The following is a 13,960-nucleotide window of genomic DNA, read 5'->3' as shown; positions in this document are numbered from 1 at the left end:
GTATAAAGGAAAATTGATAATAGGATTAAATTAGAAAGTTGCTTAAAATCACATGCTCTGGAGGGTTCCGGCGGTGGAGTCTAAACACAGGTCATGTAGCGCTTGCTGTGTGAGCTCCCAGCCAAGCTGTTGGCGGAGATTTCCCATGCCAAAGCCCTGAGTCCTGGGGTAGCTGTTTGGTGGACCGTTAGATTGTCACCGGAACTGCTGTGGTGCTAATCCAATGCACTGAAATGATTTTTAATTTAGCGGTTGAAGGACTGATATTCTTTTCTATCCTATATCTATAAATGGATTGGGTGTCTTGACGTCCCCCCCCTCTCCGACTGGTGCTGCATGAGAGGGGCCTAACACTTTGTGCCCTATGCTGTTGGCTAGAGGAGGCCCCGCTGTAGCCTATCATTGTTGTCCGGTGACCAAGTGAAGCGGGCTCTAGGAATCAGAAAGCACGTACCTCGACCCCTCCTCCTACCGGTGCTGCATGGGGAGGTGCTGGAGGGCTGTCCTTGAGGAGACCCCCTCAGTGCTTGTGACCGGGGTGAAGAGGATACGGAGTTCTGTTGGTACAGCTGGTTTGTTTGGAAGCTCTGCGGAGCTTGATGCCATGAAGGACTATCTAAAGTACAGTTGTACTCCATAAGGTACTGTTGTTATTTCTTTTCCCCCTTGAGCTACTTATGCTCACATGGAAGTGATCTATATGGCCCAATCAAAGGAATGTTATAATACAACCTCCCAGGAGGCAACGTACACGGTAGCTGCTACAGAGAGGGGTAAAGTGGAATTAAGAAGGGGAAAGGAGTGCGGAACTCTGCATGAAGTGCCTTAAGTGACACTCCCCATGTCGGCTATTTACCTTGCTCAGGAGTAAGAATTGTAGTTGAACTCTTTTGCATTTTACTTTTTCCTACTCCGCTCCTGTAGAAACTGTACTGCTTTAATCTGAGATTTTTTTTTTAACTGCTTTGCATCAGTATTTGCTCCGGTTTTCAGCATATCTGTTCATATAGTAATCATTGATAAGTTAAATTACTGCTTAGTCTGGTTGGCTACAAATTAAACTAACTCTTGCTGTTTGATTTTTAATTTAAAAAAAAATTCCCCCTTGGGTTATGTGTGCGTATAGATTGCATCGCATATTTTTCTGTTTATAATAAAACAAAAGGAAAGTGGGGCTGCTATCTATGCATTTATGGCTTAATATATAGGTGAAATATGCACTTGGACCCATTTGTTGTAATAGGAGTATAAGTGTTATCTTTAGAAACACCTAGATAATAATAGCTGAGTGTTTGAACACTGAAACCATTTCTGAGAAATTGTATTTTCATTTGAGATCTACAAAGCAAAAGAGAGTGTCTTAATAACAATATTCTTTCTGAGATACTGTATAATTGTAACTGCATCAAGCTTGAAATTGAATTTCCTGTGGAATCAATTGAACTCTCCTGTGGTTCTCTGACAAATCTAAGCTGTTTAATATTAGAAAAAAATCCCTTTGTTCTTACTTGGGCTATTCCTCTGCAAGCACTGCTATAAGTTTATCTGTTGTCTGTCTGAGATTAGAGTAAGATCCTGGAAGCTATTATATATAATAGGTTGGCTAGGAGGAGAGACTCTCTCTTATGAAGATGCTGAGGCCCATGTATCAAGCTCTGAATGGAGCTTGAGGGCCCGTGTTTCTGGCGAGTCTGCAGGCTCGCTAGAAACAGCAGTTATGAAGCAGCGGCCTAAAGACCACTGCTCCATAACCCTTTCCGCCTGCTCTGAGCAAGCAGACAGACATCTCCACAATTCAACCCGATCAAGTACGATCGGGTTGATTGATACGCCCCCTGCTGGCGGCCGATTGGCCGCGAATCTGCAGGGGGCGGCGTTGCATCAGCAGCTCACAAGAACTGCTGGTGCAATGCTGAATACGGAGAGCGTATTGCTTTCCACATTCAGGGAGGTCTGTCGGACCTGATCCGCACTGTCTGATCAGGTCCGACAGACCTTTGATAAATAGGCCTTGCTGTCTTTAAAATGTATTTAACTAACAACAGTGGATTGCCCTAATAGTAAATCCCTCTGGTAGAAATTGTATAACTCTCTGTTAATAACGTCACAGGCAAGAGAGGTCGTTATTCCTGTGGCCTGGCTTAGCTGCCAGGCTTATAATAAATCAGACCTAGGACTCATAACAAGAGTGCAAGTGATATCCTCAGAAATATATTGTTAAGTGGTTCAATACTGAAGCTCTTTCTATGAATTTCGATATTTAGCTGTTATTGTAAAAGGAGGTTTATATAAGTGCAACATCCTGGCCCAAGTGACAGGCTCAACAAATAGTTGATCCAAAATCTGCAAGTGAAGTATCTGGCCTCTATTTATCAAGCCGTCAACTTTCTTGCCTTCAACGGCACCAATACGCTCACCTAAGATCGCCTAACATCGCCGCCACAGACCTGAATACGTTCGCCAAAATTATCAAGGAAGCTGTCAAAAAGCAGCGCACTAAGTATGGTGCGATGAGCAGTGGACTGTTGTTAACTAACAGTCATCGATCTCGCTGCTCATTGGCTTATTCGCAGCTTTCTTGGTACCCTGTCACTAAGCACCCACACTATACTATACTGTTTTACCCTCTAAACCGCCACTCCATCGCACCTAAATAAAGTTATTAACCCCTAAACCACTGCTCCCAGAGCCCACCGCAACTCTAATAAAGTGTTAAACCCCTAAACCGCCGCTCCCGGAGCCCGCCGCAACTAAATAAAATGTTTAACCCCTAAACCACCGCTCCCGGACTCTGCCGCCACCTACATTAAATTTATTAACCCCCTAATCTCCCGCCCCTACATCGCCTCCACCTACATTAAATTTATTAATCCCTAACCTCCCACCCCCAACGTCGCTGCCACTATATTAAATTTATTAACCCCTAAACCTAAGTCTAACCCTAACACCCACTAACTTAAATATAATTTTTTTTTTTTTTTTAAATCAAAATTTTTTATTAAGATGTTTTAGCAATACAATAATCAAGCATATACTGAGACGTAAGTTACTTCCAGGCGATCACAACTTATAACAAAAGCAGATCCTGATAATCTTTCTTATATCAAGCATAACATACTGCAATGCTAAACTGCCCAAACATATATATGGAGTGATTTACATTGATACCTCATATTTTTTAGTTTTTTGTAAGATATTACTGTAGTACCTTTTTATTCGGATCTGCTGCCTATTAGGATGAAACTGTAATCCAATATACACAGAGAATTGTCTTAGTTGAAAGGTTCATTTTTCTCAGAAAGGTACTGTATAAGATATTAATTGTAACATTAGCTTCCATGGAATAAATATAAGACACAATTAATACCAGGAGCGGGTTAATACCGCTAAATAGTCACCAAAGAGACTGACTAGGGACTAAGAAAACTTAATCCTGTGAGGGGGGAGGAGTGGAGAAAATGGTATAAAGTAGTAAGGACTATATAACGCCACACTAAGAACAAACGTTGATTATAAATATTTTAACTACATGTTTAACTGAATTATAAAGAAACTTTCACCTGAGCTAGGGAGAGCCACCTTAGAGGGACTTAACTAGGCTAATACTAAAACAAGTGATTTAATGCAAACGGATATTTCCCTTCATACACATACCTACAGATATATAAATAGACAAGAATAACATTTGTAGATGGCACTGAGTAGCAGGCACTGCATATTGTTCCCAACCTAATAGTGTATCTGGGTAGCACTTAGGATAAGGTAGGTACGCTTGAAGAATACAACCCCAAAATCGCAACCAGCGTTGTAACCCCTAGTATGTTTAATAAAAGTACCCTTTCTCTACTACAGAAATGCTGCATGCTCACATTAGTTATGAGGTGAGGAACAGTACTGTAAATATTGCAAAAAGATCAAAAAATAATTCCTCCCTTTTGGGCTAGTAGAATAAAATAAAACCAGCTATTGGCCTCCCATTGTGTGAAATGACTGATGTCCATTTATATTCTGAGCTACAGAAAATTTCTTGTATGAATTGCCCTAAGGAGAGATTCAGAGCGGATACTAGGGATGTGGGGGGAAGGTTACCCATAATATGAAGGGATAATAAAAAAGAGAAAAGAAATAGTAATTATATACCTCTCCTCAGCAAACTAGAAATATACGTTTAACTGTTATAGTGCAGTAGGGAATGAGAATCATACACACTCAAATAACAATAACCCTCATACCCAGATTTTAATAACAGCCCTTAACCGTTTAGCCTAATATTTATTGCACCATAGCTCCAAAGAGACAAAACCCTTATTATTACAGTTGAGAAAGAATTAGTCCCTTTGTTTCCGATCATCAGATCATCATTTATGGGATCTAATTTGAAATAGTCAGAGTCTCAAGTTGGTGGTAACAGATCCATAATGATAAGACTCCTTTACCCTACCCCAGATCTTATTGTTATAACCGATGTACTCTGAGTGTCCTGGGGAGCAGAATCATTCATATCCCGTGTGGATAGCGATGAGACATCAGGATATTCCAGCCGTCTGTGGATATCGACCCCTTCTATTTGTGTACTGTATACGCTCCTGTCCACTCGGAGTGTAAACAGACCGACCTGACTTTTTACGTATTCATGCTGCTGCACATTTTCTGAAACACTTAAATATAATTTAAATTAATCTAAATAAATTATTCCTATTTAAAACTAAATACTTACCTGTAAAATAAACCCTAAAATAGCTACAATATAATTAATAGTTTAGGATTTAGGGTTTACTTTTATTTTACAGGCAAGTTTGTATTTATTTTAACTAGGTAACTATTTAATAACTTCCTAGTTAAAATAAGTACAAATTTACCTGTAAAATAAATCACAATTACACCTAACACTACACTATAATTAAATGAATTACCTACATTAACTACAATTAAATACAATTAAATAAAATGATCTAAATTATGGGGAAAAAACACTAAATTACAGAAAATAAAAAAATAATTACAAGTTTTTTAAACTAATTACACCTAATCTAATCCCCCTAATAAAAAAAAAAAAAAAAAAAATAATAATAAAAATCCCTACCCTATACTAAATTACAAATAGCCCTTAAAAGGGCTTTTTGCAGGGCATTGCCCCAAAGTAATCAGCTCTATTACCTGTAAAAAAAATGACAATACCCCCCAATATTAAAACCCACCACCCACACAACCAACCCTACTCTAAAACCCACCCAATCCCCCTTAATAAAACCTAACACTACCCCCTTGAAGATCACCCTACCTTGAGACGTCTTCACCCAACCGGGCCTAAGTCCTCAACGAAGCCGGGCGAAGTCTTCATCCAACCGGGCAAAAGAGGTCCTCCAGACGGGCAGAAGTCTTCATCCAGACGGCATCTTCTCTCTTCATCAATCTGACGAGGAGCGGCTCCATCTTGAAGACATCCGACACGGAGCATCCATCCAGACCGACGACTACCTGACAAATGACTGGTCCTTTAAATGACATCATCCAAGATGGCGTCCCTTGAATTCCGATTGGCTGATAGAATTCTATCAGCCAATCGGAATTAAGGTAGGAAAAATCCTATTGGCCGATGCAATCAGCCAATAGGATTGAAGTTCAATCCTATTGGCTGATCCAATCAGCCAATAGGATTGAGCTTGCATTCTATTGGCTGATTGGAACAGCCAATAGAATGCAAGCTCAATCCTATTGGCTGATTGGATCAGCAAATAGGATTGAACTTCAATGCTATTGGTTGATTGCATCGGCCAATAGGATTTTTCCTACCTTAATTCCGATTGGAACAGCAAATAGAATGCAAGCTCAATCCTATTGGCTGATTGGATCAGCCAATAGGATTGAACCTCAATCCTATTGGCTGATTGCATCGGCCAATAGTATTTTTCCTACCTTAATTCCGATTGGCTGATAGAAATCTATCAGCCAATCAGAATTCAAGGGACGCCATCTTGGATGACATCATTTAAAGGACCAGTCATTAGTCGGGTAGTCGTCGGTCTGGATGGATGCTCCGCACCGGATGTCTTCAAGATGGAGCTGCTCCTCATCGGATGGATGAAGATAGAAGATGCCGCCTGGATGAAGACTTCTGCCCATCTGGAGGACCTCTTCTGCCCGGATAGGATGAAGACTTCACCCGGTTTAGTTGAGGACTTAAGCCCGGTTGGGTGAAGACATCTCAAGGTAGGGTAATCTTCAAGGGGGTAGTGGGTGTGTGGGTGGTGGGTTGTAATGTTGGGGGGTATTGTAATTGCCCCGCAAAAAGCCCTTTTAAGGGCTATTTGTAATTTAGTGTAGGGTAGGGATTTTTATTATTTTGGGGGGCTTTTTTATTTTATTAGGTGGATTAGATTAGGTGTAATTAGTTTAAAAATCTTGTAATTATTTTTTTATTTTCTGTAATTTAGTGTTTGTTTTTTTGTACTTTAGTTAATTTTATTTAATTTTAATTAATTGTAGTTAATTTATTTAATTTATTTAATTATAGTGTAGTGTTATGTGTAATTGTAACTTAGGTTAGGTTTTATTTTACAGGTATATTTGTATTTATTTTAGCTAGGTGGTTATTAAATAGTTAATAACTATTTAATAACTATTCTACCTAGTTAAAATAAATACAAACTTGCCAGTAAAATAAAAATAAACCCTAAGCCAGCTACAATATAACTATTAGTTATATTGTAGCTATCTTAGGCCTAGATTTAGAGTTGGGCGGTAGCCGTGAAAACCAGCTCCTAACGCTGATTTTTACCACCCTCTGGTATTTGGAGTCAGTCAAGAAAGGGTCTAACGCTCACTTTCCAGCCGCGACTTTTCCATACCGCAGATCCCCTTACGTCATTTGCGTATCCTATCTTTTCAATGGGATCTTTCTAACGCTGGTATTTAGAGTCGTGGCTGAAGTGAGCGTTAGAAATCTGACGACAAAACTCCAGCCGCAGAAAAAAGTCAGTAGTTAAGAGCTTTCTGGGCTAACGACGGTTTATAAAGCTCTTAACTACTGTGCTCTAAAGTACACTAACACCCATAAACTACCTATGTACACCTAAACCTTAATTCCGATTGGCTGAAAGAATCCTATCAGCCAATCGGAATTCGACGGACGCCATCTTGGATGACGTCATTTAAAGGAACCGTCATTCGGCTAGTAGGCGTCGTTAGAAGAGGATGGATCCGCGTCGGCTGGGAAGAAGATGGCTCCGCTCCGGAAGAAAGAAGATTGAAGATGCTGCTTGATAGAAGACTTCATCCCAATGATGGACTTCTGACTTCAGCCCGATGATGGATTTCTTCAGCCGCCGCTTGGATCCAGACTTCAGCCCGAGGATGGACGTTACTCTTCAGCCCCCCGCTAGGGCTTGGATCAACACTTCCGAGGCTTGGATCAAGACTTCCGAGGACCGATCGGTGAACCTGGCATGGTGAAGATAAGGTAGGAAGATCTTCAGGGGCTTAGTGTTAGGTTTATTTAAGGGGGGTTTGGGTTAGATTAGGGGTATGTGGGTGGTGGGTTGTAATGTTGGGGGGGGGTATTGTATGTGTTTTTTTTAACAGGCAAAAGAGCTGAATTCTTTGGGGCATGCCCCGCAAAGGGCCCTGTTCAGGGCTGGTAAGGTAAAAGAGCTTTGAACTTTTTTAATTTAGAATAGGGTAGGGCATTTTTTTTATTTTGGGGGGCTTTGTTATTTTATTAGGGGGCTTAGAGTAGGTGTAATTAGTTTAAAATTGTTGTAATATTTTTCTAATGTTTGTAAATATTTTTTTATTTTTTGTAACTTAGTATTTTTTTATTTTTTGTACTTTAGTTAGTTTATGTCATTGTATTTATTTGTAGATATTGTATTTAATTAATTTATTGATAGTGTAGTGTTAGGTTTAATTGTAGATAATTGTAGGTATTTTATTTAATTAATTTATTGATTGTGTAGTGTTAGGTTTAATTGTAACTTAGGTTAGGATTTATTTTACAGGTAATTTTGTAATTATTTTAACTATTTTAGCTATTAAATAGTTCTTAACTATTTAATAGCTATTGTACCTGGTTAAAATAAATACAAAGTTACCTGTAAAATAAATATAAATCCTAAAATAGCTATAATATAATTATAATTTATATTGTAGCTATATTAGGGTTTATTTTACAGGTAAGTATTTAGCTTTAAATAGGAATAATTTATTTAATAAGAGTTAATTTATTTCGTTAGATTTAAATTATATTTAACTTAGGGGGGTGTTAGTGTTAGGGTTAGACTTAGCTTTAGGGGTTAATCCATTTATTACAGTAGCGGCGAGATTCGGTCAGCAGATTAGGGGTTAATAATTGAAGTTAGGTGTCGGTGATGTTAGGGAGGGCAGATTAGGGTTTAATACTATTTATTATAGGGTTATTGAGGCGGGAGTGAGGCGGATTAGGGGTTAATAACTTTATTATAGTAGCGGTGCGGTCCGCTCGGCAGATTAGGGGTTAATAAGTGTAGGCAGGTGGAGGCGACATTGAGGGGGCAGATTAGGGGTTAATAAATATAATATAGGGGTCGGCGGTGTTAGGCGCAGCAGATTAGGGGTACATAGCTATAATAGAAATATAAGAAGAAGAAATGGATATACCTGAGCACTCAAGATACGCTAATAGAAATTAATTCATAATGTGAGTAGATGTGTAGGGCTGGGTTATTTATAAATAAAACATAACTTTTATTATTATTAGATAAAAAATATATAGGTGATAAACATTCACTCCGTGTATTGTGTATTAAAATCAATTAAAAAGATGAATGCTGCAGTGCCAAACAATGGCCATACAAAGTATGTCAAGTGGGTAGCTAACAATCTCAAGCACTATTGAGTGCTTAGCAACAATGCCAATTCAATACAAAAAAGGAAGATACACTTCCACAAATTACGATGCTAAGTACAGAGCTCAGCCAATGTGAGCTTGAATTAGCATCACACACTCTGTATATAGTTACACACTAGGATTGAACTATGAGAAAGTATACCTGAATTATGAATCAAGATAAGACCCAATAACAATTGATAGGTGTGAGTGTATAAGCTATAGCGCTAGCATGTATATGTTGCTATAAACAATTATTCATACGAGAAGTGTGTGCGTGGAGGGTATATCTGGCAGAGGTGTACCACAATATGCTCACGGATTGCACATAAAACTAATCTAAAAAGAGGATTGACCTCGCACAAATTATCTAGCTAGTGCAATACTGGAGCGGTACTACACCTTGTCAGATTCCCATACTATATATCATATAGCTTAAGAAATACTGGTGACCTGAGTGAAGTCAGACACATTGGCCAAGTAAAGGGCTAATGAAATAAAGGGGATACTTCGTAATAAGTATATGACAATGCGTCTAAGTGTTTCCCAGATAAGCACACACACACACACTATACTGCTGTCAGCATTCAAATGGAGCGCCATTTGGCTTGCCACAAATACGTTGCGGAATTCCAGCGTATTTGCGGTTGACAGTTTGATAAATAGAGGCCTCTGTGTTTTTACAGTGAAAATCTTTCCTGAGACATTGCACAATCATTATTATTGATAAAGTAAAAAGGGTAAAGGAGATTTTTTTCGGTACCCTGGTTATTTGATAGTAGTAGTGGTATCAAGCTACTTCCTTAGCAGCTTGAAAGTGAATTGTCACACTTCCTGTGGGGTTAAACTGAATTTTCTTGTGGCTTACATTTCTGTCCTATGCTCTGTAAGAATCAGTTGATTCATTATTTTTTACTGCCCATAACTGGTTTAGGAGTCCTACCTAAATTTCACTTCCCTGTCACGTCAATTCACGTCCAGACACTTGGTCACTTCCCTTCCCCTTCTCCCCCTCCCTCCTTTTTTTTCTTTTTTTCTGAGTGTGTATTTTTTTATGTCCCTCTCTTCAATTTTTATGGGAGATTACTCCCCATTTACTTCACTGGTTCACAGCACATGGATAAATTACTTAATATTTACGCTAAGACTCCTTCCCCAGCTATGGCAAATAAACATAGAGAATGGAAAACCAGGAACACATTAGACACCTTAGCAGATATCCACACAGTTTCTACCAACCCCCCACATTCTATTGAAACAATAGATACCCAAACATTGGAAGCTAGCATTTCTGAAGCTTTGGCTCCTAAATTTGACACTCTTAAACTAGAGATTAAGCAAGATATCAAGTCTCTAACTCAAGAAATTAGTCAATTCTCTAACAGGCTGCAAGAATCAGAACAAAGGGTATCAGACCTAGGAGATCTCACTGCAATGCATAGCTCAAAACTTGAGGTTTCTGATCTAACATTTGAAAAAATCCAGTCTAAAATTGAGGATCTTGAAAATTGTTCCAAAAGGAACAATATTAGGATTATCGGGGTCCCGGAGGAAAAACAGTATGATGATTTGAATAAATTTATCTCTGTGACGTTAGCCCAACTCCTTAAAATCCTGCATTCATACCCTCAAATCATTGTCGAAAGAGCACATAGGCTAGGCAGACCATTTACTGATAACAAAGGACAGGGTCAGACCACTCATTGTCAAATTACTAAGCTTTCAGGACAAAAATACTTTATTTTAATATTTTCACAAGAATCAACCTATTACCCTGGGAGAATCTAAAATATTACTGTTCCAAGACTTCTCTGTTGAAACAGCAGCAAATAGAAGGGAGCTGTCACCAATTTGTACTAAACTCATTAATCTGGGCCTTCGTGCCACTATAATTTATCCGGCCAGGCTGAAAGTTTCTGTTAAGGATGAAGTTTATTTTTTTACTCTGCTAAAGATGCAGGAAAATTCTTTGACAAATTTAGCTCCCCTGATTAATAGCTGACTTAGTTTTCAAAATGCAGTCTTTCTCTAGGGTCTTTTTATTAACTCATGGTCTCAGGGTTTTTGGGGCTGATGTAGACCATGGGTCTCTTTCTCTTTCTTCAATTTTTTTCCCCTTTTTTTTCTCCTCCTTTTTCCCTTTAAAAGATGGGTAAGATAGACAGTTTTAAATTGGTCTCCTGGAATATTGGAGGCATAACTTCCCCTGTTAAACAGAAGGCAATTCTAACTCAACTAAGGAAGGTTAATACGGACATAGCGTTTCTTCAAGAAACCCATTTAAAATTAGATGAGGTCCTGAAATTAAAAACTTCATGGGTCAGGGATGTTTATGCTTCCCCAAGTTTAGGGAGGAAAATAGGTGTTGCAATTCTGATAGGAAAAACGTTAGACCCAGAAATCCTGCATATCAATGTGAGGTACCTGATGCTGAAAATTTAAATTGCTAAAACTGTATACATGATGTGCAACATCTATGAAACTAATGTTCTTGACCCAGTATTCTGGGATGCTTTACAATAAAAAATTATGCTTTCTCTAGAAGGCTATTTGGTAATTGGGGAAGATTTCAATATGGCTTCACAATTTCCCTTGGATAGAGTAAGACAAACTTCTAAGCAACTAAAATGTAAAAGAGACAACCTAGAAACCAAGATGTTTAAAAAGATTTTTCAGAACCTCACAATCAGGGATATCTAGAGAATTCAAAACCCGGACTTAAGAGATTTTACTTGTTTTTCCAAGGCCCACAAAACACTCTCTAGAATTGACCTATTTCTTATCGAGGTTATGTACAACAAGAGTAAAAGCAGGAATTCTACCTATTTCTTTATCAGATCACGGTCCTATCTTTCTTGAGTTTCAGATAAATTATTTGAAATTTAAATCTGCTCGTTTTTCTTCCCTTCCTTTCTTTCAACTGATTTAAAATATAAAAACTGGCTTAAATTTAAGTTAGAAGAATATGCAAATTTCAATTGTGATTACCTGAACCGCCCTACAGTGTTCTGGGAAGCTGCAAAAGCAGTGCTTAGGGGTGAAATAATAGTGTATAGTTCCAATATTTTAAGGAAGCTCAAGGTGAGAGAGAAAGAAGTGCTTAAGTCACTGACTAATTCTTAAAATCTTTATTTGTCAGAAAGAACGCCAGCAAATTGGGCAAAATACACTAGATCAAAAAATGAAAGGGAGACCTTCCTAATTTACCAAGCAACACAAAAAGATTTAAAATTTCAAGCTAAACTTTATAGACATGGTAATAAGTCAGGGAAACTTCTGGCAAACCTGGTAAAGAGAGATAAAAAAACAGCAGTGATTCAAACACTTCAATATGAGAGGAAAACTATTTTAAAGACAGAAGAGATTTCGGAGGTTCTTACAAAGTATTATCAAGAACTCTACTCTCTTAAAAACTCGGATAAGTCAGAACAAAATCACACATCCTACACTTACATCTGAATCTATTGAAATTTTTAATGCCCCCATTTTTTAGGCGGAAATTAAGAGATCTATAATTGATCTCTCATTAAATAAAGCAGGACTGGACGCATTACCCAATTAATTTTATAAAATTCTTTCTCCGCTGATTGTCCCGCATTTTTGTCAGCTTTTTAATGCCATGTACATTGACAGCAATCTGGTATCTTCTCATTTCTCTGCTTCACATACGACTTTATCACTCAAACAGGGGAAAGATCCTAGCAAGAAGGAATCATACAGACCCATAGCCCTTCTGAATTCTGACTAAAAGATTTTCACTTCTATTCTAGTGAAAAGGCGATATTCCATACTTCCTAGTATTATTCATAAGGATCAAGCTGGGTTTTTACATAAGCGGAATTCTTCAGCTAAAATAAGGGAGGTTCTGGTGGTTGTCGAATATTTTAAGACACTGGAGGAATCGGAATTGGGGGGGAGAGAGGACACATCTGACCTGGCAATCATTTCAATAAACGCTGAGAAAGCATTTGACTCAGTTCATCATGATCATCTAATATCCTCTCTTTCAAAATTTGGTTTAAAAGGTAAATTTCTTAAATTCATTGAGAATTTGTATAATAAACCTCATACGAGAATGTTAGTTAATAATGTATTATCGTCAGAGATCATGTTAAAATAGGAACAAGGCAGGGGTGTCCTCTCTCTCCCCTTATTTCCAACGTCTCTATTGAACCTTTAGCAATTATGGTTAGACATCAATTAGAAGATATTAAAATAGGAAGGTAGGAGCTCAAAATAGCTCTCTATGCTGATGATATTCTCCTGTATCTATGGAATACTAGAAATAATATACCAAAAATTCTATCAATTATTGAACAATTTGGACCTTTCTCAGGTTATAGGGTTAACGCTTCAAAGTCTGAGCTCTTATGGTTAAGGAAAAATAAAGACCCCCCATTAAATATACCCTTCAGGGTAGTTACAGATTCATTCAAATATCTTGGTGTCTTTATCTCCTCTAACCCGGATAACACTTATATTTTCAATATTCTCCCAGTACTGGCAAATATCAAAGAGAAACCTGGCAAAATCCTCCATTATTTATTTCAGGTCTGATAGCTCTGTTTAAGATGGTTCTTCTTCCGAAATTATTATATGTTCTTCAGAAAATTCCAATAATTCTTAAAGGGAAGGACATCAGGTGGTTTAATACTGAAATGAGAAGTTTTATATGGCAAAATAAAAGCCCAGGATTGCTCTTTCCAATTGTCCTTTACCTAGAAAATATGGTGGATTTGCACTACCAGACTTGGCTTGTAAAATTTTGATTTTCTTACACGTATAGTGGCAGACTGGATTTTCACTAATGATTGTGTCAGAGACAACGAACTGGAAAAAAATGCATGCTATCCGTTCCTACCTGTAGCTCTAATTCACTGTAAACCCAAATCGATACCCCAAAAAATAAAAAAACAATTTACAACCCTTTACAGATCTGGTGGAAGATTGGCAATATTCTAGATTTAGATTGCAACCTATCATTTTTGGGGAACCACAAATTTCGAGCAGGCATGTATTCGGCACCTTTTCGATGGTGGCACAACTTAGGTTTGGACAGGGTGTCTCATATAATAGATACAGATAGGCAGTGTGTTG

Source organism: Bombina bombina, chromosome 2 (assembly GCF_027579735.1).
Source record: "Bombina bombina isolate aBomBom1 chromosome 2, aBomBom1.pri, whole genome shotgun sequence".
In the NCBI taxonomy this organism is placed as follows: Eukaryota; Metazoa; Chordata; class Amphibia; order Anura; family Bombinatoridae; genus Bombina; species Bombina bombina.
Note: the sequence above shows the minus strand (reverse complement) of the source record.